Source organism: Chiloscyllium plagiosum, unplaced genomic scaffold (assembly GCF_037043375.1).
Source record: "Chiloscyllium plagiosum isolate Xiang-an unplaced genomic scaffold, Cpla_swu_hap1 HiC_scaffold_16, whole genome shotgun sequence".
NCBI lineage: Eukaryota > Metazoa > Chordata > Chondrichthyes > Orectolobiformes > Hemiscylliidae > Chiloscyllium > Chiloscyllium plagiosum.
In genome coordinates this window covers 43453136-43472475 of record NW_028270154.1, presented here as the reverse complement: position 1 = coordinate 43472475, position 19340 = coordinate 43453136, and the positions used below count along the sequence as shown (strand labels likewise).

General features: G+C 42.0%; 1 protein-coding gene across 2 annotated transcripts in view; it reads left to right on the top strand.

Annotated features, from left to right (window-relative positions):
• LOC122556645 (A disintegrin and metalloproteinase with thrombospondin motifs 2-like) overlaps window positions 1-19340 on the top strand; it is a 377553-nt gene that overhangs the window by 176393 nt on the left and 181820 nt on the right. The gene's annotated exons all lie outside the window — the stretch shown is intronic.

Below are 19340 nucleotides of genomic sequence, written 5' to 3'. Positions count from 1 at the left end.
AGGATATTCCTGGGAATACATCCAGGGAAGTTATTTGGATGGAACTAAGAAATAAGAAAGGGACGATCACCTTATTGGGATTGTACTATAAACAGGGAGAAAGTGAGGACTGCAGATGCTGGAGATCAGAGTCAAGAGTGTGGTGTTGGAAAAGCAGAGCAGGTCAGGCCGCATCTGAGGAGCAGGAGAATCGCCATTTCGGGCATAAGCCCTTCATCATCTTGATGAAGGACTTATGCCTGAAACGTTGATTCTCTTGCTCCTCAGATGCTGCCTGGCGGACTGTGCTACTCCAGCACCACACTCTTGTACTATAAACACACAAATAGTCAGTGGGAAATTGAGAAACAAATTTGGACGGAGATTTCGGTTATCCATGAGAATAATAGAGTGGTTATGGTAGGGAATTTTAAGTTTTCAAACATAGACTGGGACTGCCATGGTGTTAAGTGTGTACAAGAAAAGTTTCTGATTCAGTATATGGATGTTCCTGCTAGAGAAGGTGCAAAACTTGTCCTACTCTTGGGGAAATAAGGCAGGGCAGGTGACTGAGGTGTCAATGGCGGAGCAATTTGGGGCCAGCGATCATAATTCTATTAGATTTAAAATAATGATGGAAAAAGGTAAACCGGATCTAAAAGTTAAAGTTCTAAATTGGAGGAAGGCTAATTTTGATGGTACCAGGCAAAAACTTTCAAAACCTGATCGGGGGCAGATATTCACAGGTAAAGGGACCTGACATCTTGGAAAAGTGAGATAATGAGAGTCCAGAGACAGTATGTTCCGTTAGGGCAAAGGGCAAGGCTCATAGATGTAGGGAATGCTGGATGACTAAAGAAATTGAGGTTTTGATCAAGAATAAGAAGGAAAGATATGCCAGGTGTAGACAGCAGAGTTTGAGTGAATCCTTAGAGTATAAAGGCAGTACGGGTATACTTGCCTGGTACCATCAAAATTAGCCTTCCTCCAATTTAGAACTTTAACTTTTAGATCCGGTTTACCTTTTTCCATCATTATTTTAAATCTAATAGAATTATGATCGCTGGCCCCAAATTGCTCCGCCATTGACACCTCAGTCACCTGCCCTGCCTTATTTCCCCAAGAGTAGGACAAGTTTTGCACCTTCTCTAGCAGGAGGACAAAAAGTGGACATGAGATTGCTTTGGCAAATAGGGTTAAGGAGAATCCAAAGGGATTCTACAAATACATTCAAGACAAAAGGGGAACTAGGGAGAGAATAGGCTTCTATATATGGAACTACAGGGGATGGGGAGATACTAAACAAGTATTTTGCATCAGTGGTTACTATGGAGAAAGATATGGAAGATATAGAATGTGGGGAAATAGATAGTGACATCTTGAAAGATGTTCATATTACAAACGAGGAGGTGCTGGGTGTCTTAAAACGTATAAAGGTGGATAAATTCCTGGCACCTGATCAGGTGTACTCTAGACCTCTGTGAGAAGTAAGGGAAGAGTTTGCTGTGTCCTTGCTGAGCTATTTGTATCATCAGTAGTCATAGGTGAGGTGCTAGAAGACTTGGAGGTTGGCTAATGTGATGTCACTGTTTAAGCAAGATGGTAAAGAAAAGCCAGAGAATGTTAGACCGGTGAGCCTGACATCGGTGGTGGCCAAATTGGTGGAGGGAATCCTGAGTGACAGGATTTACATGTATTTGGAAAGGCAAGGACTGATTAGGGTTAGCCAGCATGGCTTATTGTGTGGGAAATTGTCTCACTAACTTGATTTGATTTTTTTTTTGAAGAAGTAACAGAGGATTGATGAGGTCAGAGTGGTGGATGTGATCTACATGGACTTTAGTAAGGCGTTTGACAAGGTTTCTTATCATAGACTGCTTAGTAATGTTAGATCACACAGAATACAGGGAGAACTAGCTCAAAGGTAGAACACGGAGGGTGGTGGTGAAAGATTGTTTTTTTTTCAGACTGGAGGCCTGTGACTAATTGGTGCTGGGTCACTGCTTTTCGTCATTTTATATAAATGATTTGGATGTGAACATAGAAGGTATAGCTAGTCAGTTTGCAGATGACATCAAAATTGGAGGTATAGTGGATAGTGAAGAAGGTTACCTCAGAGTACGATGGGATCTTGATCAGATGGGCCAATGGGCTGAGGAGTGGCAGATGGAGTTTGATATAGATAAATGGGAGGTGCTACATTTTGGAAAGGCAAATCCAGAGGAGGACTTATACACATAATGGGAAGGTCCTGTGGAGTGTTGCTGAACAAACAGACCTTGGAGTGCAGGTTCATAGCTCAATGAAAGTAGAGTTGCAGGTAGATAGGACAGTGAAGAAAGCATTTGGCATGCTTTCCTTTATTAGTTGGTGCATTGAGTATAGGAGTTGGGAGGTCATGTTGTGGCTGTACAGTCAATTTTGCTATAATGTGTGTTTCTTCACTGTGAATTGGCTGTGATGCAATTGAAGAATTTAGGTCATTATTTGTAGAATGCGAACTTTCCTTACCTGTATTGGCTATAATGCAATTTTGGCCCTATTAGTTTAAATGACACTTCAATAACGTGATCTTCTCCCTGCTATTGTGAGAATGTTGTCACGCTGGAAAGGGTTCAGGAAAGATTTTCAAGGATGTTGCCAGGTTGGAGGATTTGAGCTATAGGCAGAGGCTGAATAGGCTGGGGCTGTTTTCCCTGGAGCGTCAGAGGCTGAGGAGTGATCTTTATAGAGGTTTATAAAATCATGAGGGGCATGGATAGGATAAATAGAAAAGGTCTTTTCCCTGGGGTGTGGGTGTCCAAAACTAGAGGGCATAGTTTAAGGTGAGAAGGGGAAGATTTAAAAGGGATCTAAGGGGCAACTTTTTCACGCAGAGGGTGATGCATGTATGGAATGAACTACCAGAGGAATTGGTGGTAAAGTTACAACATTTAAAAGACTTCTGGATGGGTATATGAATACAAAGGGTTTAGAGGGATGTGGGCTACATGCTGGCAAATGGTATGAGATTTAGTTTTAGGATATCTGGTTGGCATGGATGAGTTGGACAGAAGGGTCTGTTTCCATGCTGTATATCTCAATGACTCTAAATCCCATTAAAGAAAAATTGAATAATGCTTGTAGTGTATATACATGGACCATAGTGGTTCAAGATGTCTGGTCACGAATGTATTCTCAAAGGCAGTTAAGATTGGATAACAAATGGTAGCCTTACCAGCATTGGCCATATCCTTGGAAAATTGTTGAAACCAAATACTTCATTCTGAAAATGCCACAACAGCAAAGTTGATGAGGATCAATGTCATTTCTGTAAATATAAGAGGATTTCTTTGCTTAAAGTCGTCAACAAAATATTCAGTCTGTTCATACCTAGCTCAGTAACTGTGGAAAATAGTTTGGAAAAACAAACTGTAGGTTCCAGAAATCTAAAACAAAAACACTGCTCAACTGGAAATTAAACAAAAGGTCAGGCAGTACATGTGATCAGAGCAGGTTTCATCTGCAGATCTGGAGAAAGTGAGGGCTGCAGATGCTGGAGATAAGACTTGAGAGTGTGGTGCTGGAAAAGCACAGCAGGTCAGGCAGCATCCAAGGAGCAGGAGAATCGACGATTGACCTGCTGTGCTTTTCCAGCACCACACACTCAACTCTTCTGCAGACCGTTCATCAGAACTTCATACAAAGGAAGCTGCAGCATGCATTGCAATTATTGGCTGTAATATCCAATCAATTTCATTCACTTAATGGAACCAACTTGAGGTGAATGTGGAGATTTTTGTAAATCTATGCTATTGAGTAGTAGACAAACAGGAAGCTGGAAGAGCACAGCAAGCCAGGCAGCATCAGGAGGTGAAGTCAACATTTTGGGCATAACCCTTCTTCAGGAATGAAGGTGGGGTTAAGGGGAGCTGCAGACAAAGGGTGGGGAAAAGGGCGGAGTGGTGAGGTAGTGATAGGTGAGTACATGTGGTAGGTACAACCTGATTGGTCGATAGGAGGAATGAATCTAGTTGGTAGCTGGAAGGAAGAGTCAGTAGGTGGAATGGAAGGGAGGAGGTGGGACTGGAATTGGAGTCAGAGGATGGGTGGGAAAGGTATTTGAAATTGGAGAACTCAATGTTGAGTTCTCCGGGCTGTAGGCTGTCCAGGTGGAAGATGAGGTGTTGTTTCTCCAATTTGCGGTTTGGTTCATTGTGGCAATGCAGGAGACCAAGAATAGAAATGCCAAAGAGGGAGTGGGAAGGGGAATTAAAATGGTTGGTGACTGCAAGGTCAGGTTAGCTGCTGTGGGCCCGACTGAGATGTTTGGGGAAATGTGCCCTTAGTTTATGTTGGATCTCACTGATGTAGAGAAGACCATATCAGGAGCGCCGGATACAGTAAACTAGGTTGGAGGAGAGGCAGGTGGACCTGTGTCTCACCTGGAAGGACTGTTTAGGGCCCTGGGTGGAGCTGAGGGAGGTTGTGTGCTGGCAGGCTTTGCATCTTTTATGGTTGCAGGGGAAGGAACCAGGGAGTTTGGGGGAATTGGTGGGGTGCTAAGGAGTGGCGAAGGCAGTGGTCCTCCAATTTCAATAGTCTTCCCACCCATCCCCTGACGCCCTTTCCAGCCCTCCTCCTCCCTTCCATCCCTCAGTCTTACCCCTCCTTCCTGCTATCAACCAGATTCATTCCTCCTATTGACCTACCAAGTTGTACTTACCACCTGTACTCGCCTATCATCATGTCACCGCTCTGCCCCCTCCCCACTTATCTTTACCTGCAGCTCTGTCTACCTCCACCTCCATTCCCGAAAAAAGGTTATAGCCGAAATGTTGACTTCTCCACCTCCTGATGCTGCTTCGCTTGCTATGTTCTTCCAGCCTTCTGCTTGTCAACTTTTGGGTTCCAGCATCTGCAGTGTTTTTTTGTCTCATGCTATTGAGTCGGAGATTTGGAAGTGTAGTGTTTTCTGCTCAAACAATCCCTGAAAGCTTTTTCTTATTGTTACACAGACATAGTGTGTGGATCTATGGTGTAAAGAGATGTTTATCCTTGGAAAAGCTAAATGTAATTTTATACCACTTCTGAAGTTGACAGCATATTACCTTGTCACTTGTTCCTCTTTGGTATATATTATACTTACAGCATTACGTACTTGGCATATTTCAGTAAAAGTCAGTAAAATTTTCCTTGTTTAATTTAAATTCTATCTGACTTGACCTTGAATAAGTTCAGTGACTCAATGTTCACACGTTTCTGGGGAAGATTTCACATGCTCTTGACCAGGCAAAAGTTTGTAAAACAAAATTCTCCTCGTCTCTCTTTTAAAAGTGGGATTCCTTATTCTTAAACTGTCTCACCTAGTCCCAGCCCCTTCTAAAAGAGGAAACATCCTCCTAGTATCTACACTGTTAAATTTTTTGAGTGATTTTTTTTTTTAGCTCAGTGCTTGTACTCATGCATGTGAACCAGAAGTTTCTGAACCCTTCTGGGATTCCAGGCTGGCTTTTTATTGCAGTCATAAAGTTGTGATTGCTTCATTGTCAGAGTGGCCACTGCTCTATGAAACTTCAACTGGAAGCTTTATCTGCCTGTTAAAGAAGATGTAAAGGATATCTGGATCTGAGAGAGCAGAGGAAGAGTTCTGGTGTGATGACCAATATTTTTCAATCATCACATCAAAAACAGATGAAGTGCTCATTATCACAGTCCTGTTCATAGGACCCAGCTGTGTGCAAATTGGCTGTCCTGCTTGCTTATTATAACAGGAGCACCAATACTTTTAAAGTAATTTATTGCCATTGATGTGTCTTGGGACTATCGCTGGATGGGAAAGATTATATAAGTGAAATATAATGTGACAACTTAAGACCAAAACCTGTTATTTGTTTGTGTCGCAAGTATATATGCCCTCTTATGTGCATCCAGCTTAATATTTTTGCAATCTTTTGTCATGATGCATCATAGTTGGTTAAATGAATGAATGATAATAGGGGCCAAAGTTGAATGAAATGCTACATTCTCCATTTTACTGACCAGCAGATGGCATATCCTTAAATCCCTTAAGCTGCATTTATAGTAAATAGCATCTGCCAATTTCATAAGGCAATTGGATAATGACATTATTGTCTGGACGCAAATAAGTGTATTAGATTTGATTACCGAGGTAATCCTATACGGGTCATTAGAGTGTTGGGGCAAAGCTGTTGTACAGCTTTTGTTAAAACAGGTGTGATTATTTTCAATTTGTATTGCACCTTGGGCTAGTTACCTATTTACTGGGCATTATCTTACTTTTGGGTAAAATATATTGGTCACCTACGGGATCATTTGCAGGCAGGAGTGAGACTTTGCAGTTCCAAATCCAGCTGCCTCTCTGACTTATTGTCACTTAAGGAGTGCTTCTTACCTGGCCACAAATGTTATGTCAGCAGAAGATGGTAAGGGACTAGTGAAAACCCAGGTATCCCAGTGACTGCTGGGAATAGTAGCTCTTTCAGATATCCCAAGACAGAGGAGGAAGGTTGTCCTCTGGGCACTTCATCTCCCCAGAGCCTTATACAGCTATGGGGTGACCATGATGAGCAAGGGTGTGATTACTTTCTTGGAGCCCTGTAATCTAAAAAATCATGCCCCACATGAATCTTTATATGAACATTTTTCTTGTCTTACTGCTGAATCCACCTATCAACTTAAATAATGGTCAACCACGTTGTTATTTCAGATTCTGGTGTTTAAAATGCTGTAATCACAAGATAATCATGGAAAGCCATTCACTATTTTTTGTTCAATGGATGTGGGCACCATCGGCAAGGCCTACACATATTGTCCATTCTTCATTGTTTTTCAGAAGGTGGTGGTGATCCTTGAAGCAGTATGAGTGGTGAAGGTACCCTCACACTGTGGCTAACAAACAAGTTCCAGGATTTTAACCCAACAGCAATATAGAGCAACATTGTATTTCCAAAGAACGAGATGGATGACTTGGAGGGAACTTTGTGGTGCTGGTTACTATGTACTTGCTCTTCTTGTTTTGCTATACAGTGAAGGCATAGGTTTCGGATGTTCTTCTGTACTGTAGCTGTTTTTTTTTAATGGGGTCCACAACCTCTTACCGGACTCAGTGCATTTAGCTATTTCTTGAAATTACATGGAGTGAATTGAATGCATTGAAGTCTTGCTTCTTGATACTGGAAAGCCTGGGAGAAGGCCACAATGGATTATCCACTTGGCAGTTCTGGCCAGAGCACATATTTTGTCCTTGCAGTTGCACTGACATCCTGAGCTCCAACATCATTCAGTTGGGAATGTTCAAAACACCTTCTCCAGTTAGTCGCTTAATTGGATGTAGCAGGATGCGCAACTTTGATCTGCTATTTCAGTTGTGGGTCAATCTTGGTTTACCCATTCAGAAAACAAAGACCCTAAAATCTTCATGCAATTTATTCTTGGACTTACCTCTCACTAATTTCGTTCTTTGAGCTTCATACATTTTATTTCAGTATAATTTTTGGGTATACATGTTGCCAATTTTCATATTTGTGCACATGGTATTTTATACTCATCTGTATGAAGTCTGTTCAGCTTTGATTTGTTAATTACAATTTTGAGTTGCTACTGCAGAATCCCATTGGCCGCCTTAATTTGGCAATTTCTGTAAATTCTATTCATTTGTGTATGCAGAAGAACCTCGATAATCCAGCATTCGATTATCCGAATATCGGATTATTTGGCAAGATCACAAGGTCCCGATGCTTGCGAAACAATGTTACCCAGCATTCCATTATACGGGATTTGATTAACCGAACAAAATACTCCCTGCCCAAGTCCTTCGGATAATCGAGGTTCCTCTTCGATTCCTTGCAGACTGAGGTGAGGCTGGTGGGCAAGAGATGTAGTTTTGTACCAAAATTGTCTTCTGCAAAAACATCTCTGTTTTGATCTCTGTTCCATTTGTCCAACTTTCTGAAACGCATGTAAAGATTCTAGTAGCCTGATGTATTGCATGAGTTAAACGTGCAATTTCTTGCTCATTAAAGTGTGATGGTAGAGCAGAGTGCTGAATGGGTGCCCTAATTTACTGCTAATGTTAAACAGTAGCTTTTTGGTGGAAAACACATATGCAGACAAATAAAGGATATTAACACCTGCCAAATGATAAATTACCCTCTTGAAATTTATAATTGAAACCAATAATAATGTTTATTTCAAAATGAAATAAAAACTGAAAAGGTAATACTGTCTTATCTAATGGTCTATTATGCATTGATTTTCATGCTGAAACAAAAAGACAAAGGATAATAATGCCTTGGTTAAAATATAAAATTTCCTGTGAAGTATTAATATGTTTGTTATAAATATTGTGCCAAATAATTTCAGGACATGTGAAATACCTATTGTTTATAATTGTTATTATATTGCCTTCTAGTCTCCATTTATATTATAGATTTTTGTTCATATTAGCTAATGCTCTTGATATTAACAGTTCAAATATTTAAAACATTTTGAAGAAAATTAATAAACTTTTTGGAAGGAAAATCTATTAAGTAAACAAAGATAAATGCCTGTATTTCCTTTTAATTTTGGTGGAAGTCCGTTAAATATTTGTTTATGTGTGCATTTCTTGTAAATTTGCAGCCATCTGATTTGTGGCATGTCTGAACACGAACTCCTTTTTGGAATGGTCTTCAATCTTGGAACCATTCTTGCAAATCTCTTCTGTGGTCTCTCCGATGCATTCACAATGTTTCCTGAAGTATGGGGTCCAGGATGACACAAAATACTTTAGCTGTCGTGGTGCATTTTGCAGGGGGGGAGGGGGGGGGTGGTGTCCTTGAAGGGCTTTTGCCCCGAAACATCAATTTTCCAGCTCCTCGGATGCTGCCTGACCTGCTGTGCTTTTCCAGCACCACTCTAATCTATACTCTGGTTTCCAGCATTGGCAGTCCTTGTTTTTATCATCGTGGTGCATATAGGCACCCATGATATAGGCACAAAAATGAGATGAGGTCCTATAAGCAGAATGTAGGGAGTTAGGAGCCAAGTTAAAAAGTAGGACCTCAAAGGTAGTGATTTCGGGATTGCTACCAGTGCCACGTGATCGTCAGAGTAGAAATGAAAGAATAGGCAGGATGAATGCATGGTTTGAGAGATGGGGAGGGAGGGAGGGGTTCAAATTTTTGTGACTTTGGGACCAGTTCTGGGGGAGGTGGGATTATTACAAATTGGATGGCCTACACCTGGGCTGGACTAGAACCAAATTCCTCGGTGGTGCTTTTGCTAACACTGGGGAGGGTATAAACTAATGTAACAGGGGGATGGGAACCAAATGAGTAGGTTAGTGGACAGTAAGGAGGTAAGAACTAAAGCCTGTAAGGAATTGGATAATGAAGTCAGCATGACTAAGAGTAGGGAGGGAGCAGATGATGAATGCAAAGGGACAGGTGATCTGAGATGCATTTGTTTTAATGCAAGAAATGTAGTAGGTAAGGCGGATGAACTTAGGGTTTAGATTAGTACCTGGGACTATGATGTTATTGCTAATACTGAGACTTGTTTGAGGGAAGGGTATGATTGGCAACTAAATATTCTAGGATATAAATGCTTTAGGTGGGATAGAGAGGGAGGTAAAAGGGGTGGAGGAGTTGCTTGATAGGACATCGCATCTTGTTGAAAGAGGGCACTATTGGAGGACTCGAGCAGTGAGGCAATATGGGCGGAGCTCGGAAATAGGAAGGGTGTGGTAACAATGTTGTACGACAGGCTTCCCAGCAGTGAGCATGAGATAGAGGTACAAATATGTGAGGAGATTATGGAAAGATGTAGAAGCAACAGGGTGGTGGTGCAGATGGGAGATTTTAATTTTCCCAACATTAACTGTGATTCACTTAGTGTTAAAGGACTAGCTGGAGAAGGATCTGTAAGGAGCATCTAGGAGGGTTTGATTCCCTACAGTGTGGAAACAGGCCTTTCGGCCTAACTGGTCCACACTGACCCACCGAAGAATAACCCACCCAGACCCATTTCCCTCTGACTAATGCACCTAACACTATGGGCAATTTAGCATGGACAATTCACCTGACCTGCACATCTTTGGACTGTGGGAGGAAACCGCAGCACCCGGAGAAAACCCGCACAGACACGAGGCAAATGTGCAAACTCCACACAGACAGTCACCCGAGCTGGAATCTAACCTGGGACCCTGGCGCTGTGACGCACCAGTGCTAACCACTGAGCCGCCGGAAATATGCAAATAGTCCAAGTTGGGAAGGGACGTTATTGGACCTGGTATTGGGGATGAGCCTGGCCAGGTGGTTAAAGTTTCTGTACGGAATTACTTTGGAAATAGTGATCACAATTCTGTAAGTTTTAGAATACTCGTGGACAAAAATAAGAGTGGTCCTAAAGGAACAGTACTAAATTGGGTGAAGGCCAACTGTAGGAAAATTCAGCTGGAGCTGGGGAATGTGGATTGGGAGCAGCTGTTTAAAGGTAAATCCATATTAGATATGTAGGAGCCTTTTAAAGAGAGGTTGATTAGAGTGCAGAGATGTTACATGCCCCTGTGAAAATTAATATAAGAATGGCAACATTAGGGAACCGTGGATGGCAGGTGAAATTTTGAGACTAGCTAAGAGAAAAAGGGAAGCATACATAAGGTTTAGGCAACTGAAAAAAGATGAAGGTTTGGAATAATCCAGGTAATCCCTGGTAGTGAAGCTGCTGGAGAAGATACTGAGGGATCGGATCTATTCCCATTTGGAAGAAAATGGGCTTATCATTGATAGGCAACATGTTTTTTTGCAGGGAAGGTTATGGCTTACTAACTTAATAGAATTCTTTGAAGAAGTGACAAGGTTGATTGATGAGGGAAGGCCTGTAGCTGTCATATACATGGATTTCAGTAAGGCGTTTGATAAGGTTCCTAATGGTAGGCTGATGGAGAAAGTGAAGTTGCATAGGGTCCAGAGTGTACTAGCTGAATGGATAGAGAACGCTGGGCAGCAGGAGACATAGAGTAATAGTGGAAGAGAGTTTCTCAAAATAGAGAACCATAACTAGTGGTGTTCCACAGGGATCATGTTGGGACCACTGTTGTTTGTGATATATATAAATGATCTGGAGGAAGGTCTGGAGGTGGTTCAATTAGCAAGGTGGTCCAATTAGCAAGTTTGCAGATGACGTTCAGATTGGTGGACTGATAAATAATGAAAGGGGCAGTCAGAGAATGCAGCAGAATATAGATAGATTGGAGAGTTGGACAGAGAAATGGCAAATGGAGTTCAATCTATGCAAATGCAAGGTGGTGCATTTTGGAAGATCCAATTCAAGAGTGAACTATAGAGCAAATGGAAGCTCCCTGGGAAAAATTGATGTACAGAGAGACCTGAGTGTTCGGGTCCACTGTACCCTGAAGGTGGCAACCCAGGTCGATAGAGTGGTCAAGAAAGCATATGGCATTGGACAGGGTATTGAGTACAAGAGTTCACAGGATATGTTACAGCTGTATAGGACTTTGGTTCAGCCACATTGGAATACTGTGTGTAGTTCTGGTTGCCACATTATCAAAAGGATGTGGATGCTTTGGAAAGGTTGCAGAGGAGGTTCACCTGGTATGGAAGGCGCTAGCTATGAAGAGAGGTTGAGTAAGTTAGGATTATTTTCATTAGAAAGACAGAGATTGAGAGGGGACTTGACTGAGGTCTACAAAATCATGAGGGGTATAGACAGGATGGATAGCAAGAAGTTTTTTCCCAGAGTGGGGGACTCAATTACTTTGGGTTCATGAGTTCAAAGTGAGAGGGGAAACATTTTAGGAGAGATATGGTTCTTTACGCAGAGGATGGTGGATGGCTGGAACACGTTGCCAGTGGATGTGGTTGGGACAGGCACAATAGTGTCATTTAAGATGTGTTGAGAAAGATGCATGAATGGGCAGGGAACAGGTGGATACCGATCCTTAGAAAATAGGTGACAGGTTTAGATAGAGGATCTGGATTGACGCAGGCTTGGAGAGCTGAAGGGTCTGTTTTGTATTGTAATGTTCTTTGTTCTTAAGTTGAGCAAATGAGTAGGTCCCTTTGCTCCTGCGCTCCTGTCAAGAATTGTGCCCTATATGTTATGCTGTCTTTCCATGTTTTTCCTACCTAAGTGCATCATCTCTCATGTCTGTATATTGAACTTTTTATCATCACCTATCTGCCCACTTCACCAATGTGCCTGTGTTATTTTTTGAGTAATACAATACATTGTCCTTTTCATAGTGTACAATGCTTCCAAGTTTTGATTCATCCACTAATTTCAAAATTTCCCCACCTCTGAAACTAAAGTGTCTGGTCTGCAGTTGCTGGGTTCATCCTCACAATCCTTTTTTATTGAACAATGACGTAATGTTTGCAAGTCTCCAGTTTTCTGGGATTTACCTTCAATCTAGGGAAGACTGAAAACAATTATGATGAGTACCCCTGCAATTTCTATTCTCCTTTCCTTCAATATCCTCATGATGCATCTCATCTGGTCCATGTACTTTGCAAACTTTAAATGCTGTCAGCTGATTTAACACTTCCTCAACTAGTAGCAGAGTTTTCTTCATCGTCCTTGTGGCCTAAGTAGCATCTATCTTTTTGGTAAAGACAGATGGAAATTGTTCATTTTAATATCTGAGCCATGCCTATTCCTCTATCTATAAATTTCCCCTTTTGTCTCTAATCAGCCCTGATCCTTTTACACTTCCTTTTTTTAACAATTTAAATGCTTATAAATAACATTGGCTTTGGCCCTTTTATTTTGGCCACCAGCCTTTCTCATCCATCCTTGCTTCTCTGTAATGCTTTCTCACTTTCTTTCTGAAGCTTCTATATTCATTTTGTTTCTGAACTGTATGTTTGATCTTGCACCTGACACTTTTCTTTCTTCTTTACCTTATGTTTGTAAAAGGAGGTAGAAATAATGATCTGTTTCTATCCTATCACAACCGTCCAGTTGCTGAACCCTTTGTATACCTCAAGTCTTCACTCTTCCAACATGTTTCTGACCAGTGTCACACATTCTATGTTCTGTGAAATTTAAAGCAATTGGAAACTGTGTCCTAAGTCCACATCAAGAATTTGTATATTGCCTTTAATATAATGAGACACCTCAAGGTACTTCTCAGGATTATAAAATAAAGGTAAGACACCTTGAGCTATTACAAAAGTCAGGTGAGTAAAAGTTTGCACAGTGTAGCTTTTAAAGATCTCTCTAAAACCAGGAAAATAAGGCAGAGAGGGTATTTCAGAGCGAGGGGCTTAGGCAATTTAAGGCACAGCCCACAATGTTGGAGCAACTAAAAGTGAATTAGAAGTACACAGATATGATGGTAGTTGTGGGGCAAAGGAGATTAGAGCTGGGGAGTGGTGAAGTTGTGGAAAAACTTACTCACCAGGCTGAGAACTTTTAAATGGAGACTCTACCTAACTAGGAGCCAGTATTGGCCAGTGAGCACAGTCTTGCTGGAGGAATGGAACTCAGTCCAAGAAAAGCCATGAGTAGCAGAGTTTTGGCTGACCTCCGACTTCTGCAAGGTAGAATGTGGAAGTGTTACAATCCTCAGTGGGACTTGCAGTAACGCTTAAAAAGATCTGAACTTGCATTTAGTGGCTTGAAGTGCAAAATATTGTCAACTTTTCAGACTTTACTATAGCAAAAGATAAACAATATTGTGTAAACACCAGGCTGAATCTGGTTCAAGTGGAATCGAGGGTTTTGAAAGTTTTTCACTACAAAGCATAATGGTTTTCTCAGTGAATCTTACCAAAATTACTTACCATGTTAATTACTTACCATGCCCCATGTCATGTCTTCTGTTCGATTTCAGTCCCATGTTACCACACACTGTTCCTGATACAACTCTCCATTAGTGGATCTCCATCAAAAGACAGTCGTCCATTGAACACACTATCTTTGAAAGGCCGCTGTGCACCTTGACAAGCATTGGGATTTTGAAACTGCTCTGCTCATTGATGCACAGAATCTGCACATGGGAACATGGCAGTACAATTCTCTGACAGGGACCTGGAGGTTTGGGTTGAGAGGGTTGTGCGGAGGAGAGGGGGGTCCTCTTCCTGGAGGATCAGCAGAGGAAGCCAAGCCTGGCAGGCTGGTCCCAGGTCACCACATGGGTCAGTATCACCTCCACAGTGCAGAGGAACAGCGCAATGCTATAACTAGGTCAATAACTTACCCCATTGTGCCAGGTAAGTGCCATATTATTTGCCAGATCTCTCTCACAGTCTATCTCTGCTGCTGCAATTCCCTCCCTCCAAGACTCATGCTCTGTCATTCTCACCATTGCCTACATCATGTTACTTTTACTCCATTTCACCCAGCCACCCTCCCACAGTCAGCATCATCCACAGCATTAGTGGAGAAACACCCAGAAGCAACGTCCTGGACCTCCTGAGGATAAGAGTATCAAAGCCTCAGAGGAAGCATTGACAAGGCTGTCTCCTGCAGTCTCCCCTTCTCCACAACCCCCCACCCCCCCACCCCCAAATTCAAGCAGGTGCTGACTCCTTGGGGACTGTCATCATTGAAAAAGTGTGAGCACATAATCTGCTGAGCATCTCTCAATGACTGCACCAGAGCTGACCAAGGAAGAAACACCGAGACCGCTGGCACTAAATGGCACTGCCAGAGAGACCCAGGCAGGAGAGGAGCCTGTGGCATCAGCAGTCAGGGAATGGACCAAGTAGGCCACGTAAATCCTAATCTACAAGGAGATTAATATAGCAAATCTGCCTGATGGTGACCAGTACACCAGTACTGGCGAGGATTCATCATACAACATAAACCACAGAATACTTTAGCAGAACAGGAGTGTGGATTCAGCACACCTACATGGATTTCTGAACTAGATTGTGTTGTTTTGGCTGGGAAGGCTTCTGGCTGGAGGTTTTGGCTGGGAAACTCTTTCAAAAGTAAATTAGTAACTTCTTGTCTGATGTAGGTCAGAAATAGGGATTCTAACCCACTTCATCTTTTTGCATTAGGGGAATATTTCTAAGATTAAAGATCAGGTCGATTGAAGAGTGATCTAAGACCGCTTGATACGGACATAATTGCTGAAGTGAAAAGGTTTTGTTTTTGTGTGTATATGTCCACCAATCCTCACCTTGATGAAGATCTAGATAGTTAACTTTATTTACTATTCATGGGACATGGGCATCACTGACTAGACCAGCATTTTTTACCATCTCTAATTGTCCAGGCCACAGCTAAGAGTCAACTGTGGGCGGCACGGTGGCACAGTGGTTAGCACTGCTGCCTCACAGTGCCAGAGACCCGGGTTCAATTCCCGACTCAGGCGACTGACTGTGTGGAGTTTGCACATTCTCCCCGTGTCTGCGTGGGTTTCCTCCGGGAGCTCCGGTTTCCTCCCACAGTCCAAAGATGTGCACGTCAGGTGAATTGGCCATACTAAATTGCCCGTAGTGTTAGGTAAAGGGGTAAATGTACGGAAATGGGTGGGTTACGCTCCGGCGGGTCGGTGTGGACTTGTTGGGCCGAAGGGCCTGTTTCCACACTGTAAGTAATCTTAAAAAAAACTATATTAGTTGGGTCTGGACTCGCATGTAGGCCAGATTGGCAAATAGACAGCAGGACAATAGTGAACCAGATGGGTTTGTATAGCAATCAACAACAGTTATATGGTTCCATTAGGCTAAACCTCCTTTTCTGGGTATTTTATTCAAATCCAGATTTCGCCATCTACCAAGGTGGCATTTGAACCTATGAAAGCCTCTGATTCTGGTTTACTAACGATTTATTACTAGTACTCTTGTAGTTCAAATAGATTTTTTTCCTCGAACAAATTAAACTGGTACTTTCTCGTATTAGAGATATTGAACTAAAATCTTAAAGTCCATCTAGAATTCATCTAAATAAATTACTCTTCTTGAAATGAAAATGAAGAAATGGAGCAATTGTAATCTATGGTCACTATATTGCTTCCTTTATTTGCTTGTTTCAAAGCTGCGTGGTCTGCTGAGATTGCACTCCCTCTTCTTTTGAGATTCTTCCAGTTTAGTATTTTTGTTTATTTAAATAACGAAAGTACTTGTACTTTGAGTTAGATGTTTATGCATTATTTTGATTTCGGCAATTTGTTTTCACCATGTATGCTGTGTGACTCAAGTAACTGATAACAATTGAATACATGAGAAAATCCCCGGAGACCAGCTTCTGATGTCAGTTCTGTCGAATGGCAACACATACTCTTCTGCGTCATAATCTAAATTCTTGACCACTCTGGGCAGGGCTCAAGATAGTTTTTCTTTCTAAAGGCTACATTTTGGATTTGGGTGACTAAATTTCATTCTCATTAACTCATTTATTGCATGATGCTGTAATTCTCTTGATGTTTTGGTTATTTGAATTCAGAAGCAGAAATGGAATTATTGATCAATAAGCTCAACTGTCCCCTAAACTGCAAGCCACAAAGCTAGGATAGCATTAATTTCTAAAATGTAATTCCAAATATAGTATCACCTGATGTTTTGCAGCCTTACACAAAAAATTCCACATTAGTTGCATTATCTTGGTGATTGAAAGTTTTATTGGATCACAGTTAACTGAGCATTCCTGTATTGATAAGTTTAAAACTGCTATCGTTCATTTGTTTCTTTCCTCTTTGCCCATACCCAAATTTGTAACTGCCCTCTCTCTCATTCCTATCTTGCAGCCTCCTCCTTCACATACTTCTCTTGCAGCCCCTTTTCCTTCTCGCCTATCTTAATGCTACCTCCTTCCCTCTGCTTCTTTCCCACCCCCACACCTTTTATAGCCACCTTTTCTTCCTCCATACCTCTTTTGAAGTCTCCTTGTTGACTCTTCCTCACAACCCTCCACCACATCCCATTTGGAACTGCCTTTTATCTTGCCAATTGTCCTCCCTCAGCTGGCCCCTACTATACATCCATCAAATGGACCTCCCAGATAGGTGACAAAGGCCCTTGTAACCCTGGTAAAAGGCCCCTAACCTGGCTGGAGGTAGCTCTGTGACAAGCCCACCTTTGCCATCTCTCGGCACCTCAAAACTCAGCTTCTGCTTTGCGCCCAGCATCTCACTCGCTGCCAGTGCTGACTTGCTGTTTCTGTCCCACGTTTTTGTCAACAGTAAACATGGAAGTGAACAAGAACCAGCCTGTGAGGAGAACAGCAGCTGCTCACTATTTCTTTTGAATTTATTCATGGAGATGATTTTTCTCTGGTTGCCATCCTGTATTTTGAGCATTGCTTCTGAGATGGCCAAATACCAAAGCTAATCTTCAATGCAAAGCTGGAATTTCTGTGCCTCACTTTGATGCAATGAACTACGCTCAGTTCCTTGTTGTCTGCTGTTTGTTACCTGCAAGTCTTTTTGTGAGCTCAGCCCCAAACCCATCTTTATCCCATTGTCCTCCGTATACATGGTGTGGTCCTTTATGGTATATTGGATTGGTCTCCATAATTCTTTGTTATCCCATGGAAAGCCCATACTCTATCCCTTGCAGATACTGGGACTGTATATAGTTACGGTTGCACATTTAAAAAATTTATGTAAGCATCTCATTTAAAAGGAGACATTAAAAGGGTTCTCTGCTTCATGTCTGACCTTTTATTTGTCTCTTCCAGCTGTCTTATAGTTTCTGATCTTGACAACTTTGTTAGTCTCAGCAGGGTAAGAATTCTGGCCAATGAAAGTGAATTTTTGGCATCAGGCACTGGATAAGCAGGAGCCAGAAAACAGCATGACCCAAAACTCACCAGTTTATGTCACGCGCTTAACAGATTTTGCTTGTCTGTTTTCCTGTCAACAATACTTACCTTCTCTCACACGCTGCAAGACTTTCATTTTCACGTCACTTGGAATATCCTCCCTCAAATTGACATGCAGCTGACATAATCTTTGCAGGCAAAGTCTGATTAGGATCTGAACTTTTTTTTTGTTGACTTTTAAGTATTTTCAAACACGTTATTTACTCCAGAGGTGGATCCCCTTTTTGTGTGGACATTAGATAATAATAGGAGAGAGTATTAAGTGACAGGCCATCTTGCTTGTGACATAGGAATGCTGGATAATGTTCTGTACTTTTTTGATATCCATCTTTCCAAATGGTTTGGGAAAATTTTAACTTTAACAGGTCTGTTTGCTCAACACAGAACTCTGGATTGAATTAGAGAAACTGACCTATCAGTAAACTGTTTGGCTAAATTTAACATCTTTATTTTCCCTGAGGAGGGACTGGATTCCATTTTCTCCCAGTGGAGCAGAGGCAAGATTAGTGTACTCAGTGGCATCAGAAACTGCCTGAAGTGTTTAATTGCCCCAATCCTTGGATTTGTTCTGGGAGTACAATTGGCAGCCAGCCAGCAGCACAGTGGAAGCAGACCCTGCACAAACTTTCAATCCATTTAATAAGATGCAGTGCTTCATCTTCTGCATTTCTGACTTACCCCTAAAGTTAAATGGATGTTAAAGTCCAATAGAATATCACTGTTTGGAAGATGATCACTTTAAGCTTCACTGGCAAGTTTAATCTGCCATGAATACTGCTTTCAAAGTACTGTGACTGTGGGCTTCATAAATGGATGACAAAGGTCAAAGGACGTGAGGGGAAATCTGAAAACACCAAGGAGTGACTGTGACAATGCTCCAGCAACTGTACCTGATGGTCAAGATAAACCTGCGTGATATGAACTAGCTGAGAACTGCTTCTTAAGCCATCAGTTCTGCAGTGATGCAATTAGAGAGCTAATGCAAACCTGCAACATAGGAGTGGCAGTAAGAATCAAGGCCATCTCCTCCCTCAACCTTTTTGTCTCTGCTTCCTTTTTGGATAACAATCACCCTACGTAGCAGCTTGCTATGCATGAATGTAGGTGGCACAGTGGTTAGCACTGCCACCTTACGGTGCCAGGCACCCGGGTTTGATTCCAGCCTCTGGCAACTGTCTGTGTAGAGTTTGCACATTCTCCCCTTGTCTGTGTGGGTTTCCTCCAGGTGCTCTGGTTTCCTCTGAGTTCAAAGATGTGGAGGTGAGTTGTCGTGGCTTGGCCATACTAAATTGCCCTGTAGTGTCCAGGGATATGCAGGTTAGATGGATTAACTATGGTAAATGTGGGGCTACGAGAATAGGGTAGGATGCATTTTGGAGGGTCGGTGCAGACTCTGGGGTAACTGGCCTCTCCCTGCACTGTAGGGATTCTATGCTTCTCTGTATCAAATAAGTAGCCATTTCAGGGTTAACTGTTTCATCTCCCAACCCTTAAAAAAGAAGCATGGGAAATAAAGAGATGGGGAAATGATTTCTGTTCTACTATGCTGTATATTTGAAGAATGAAGGATCATTTGTGGT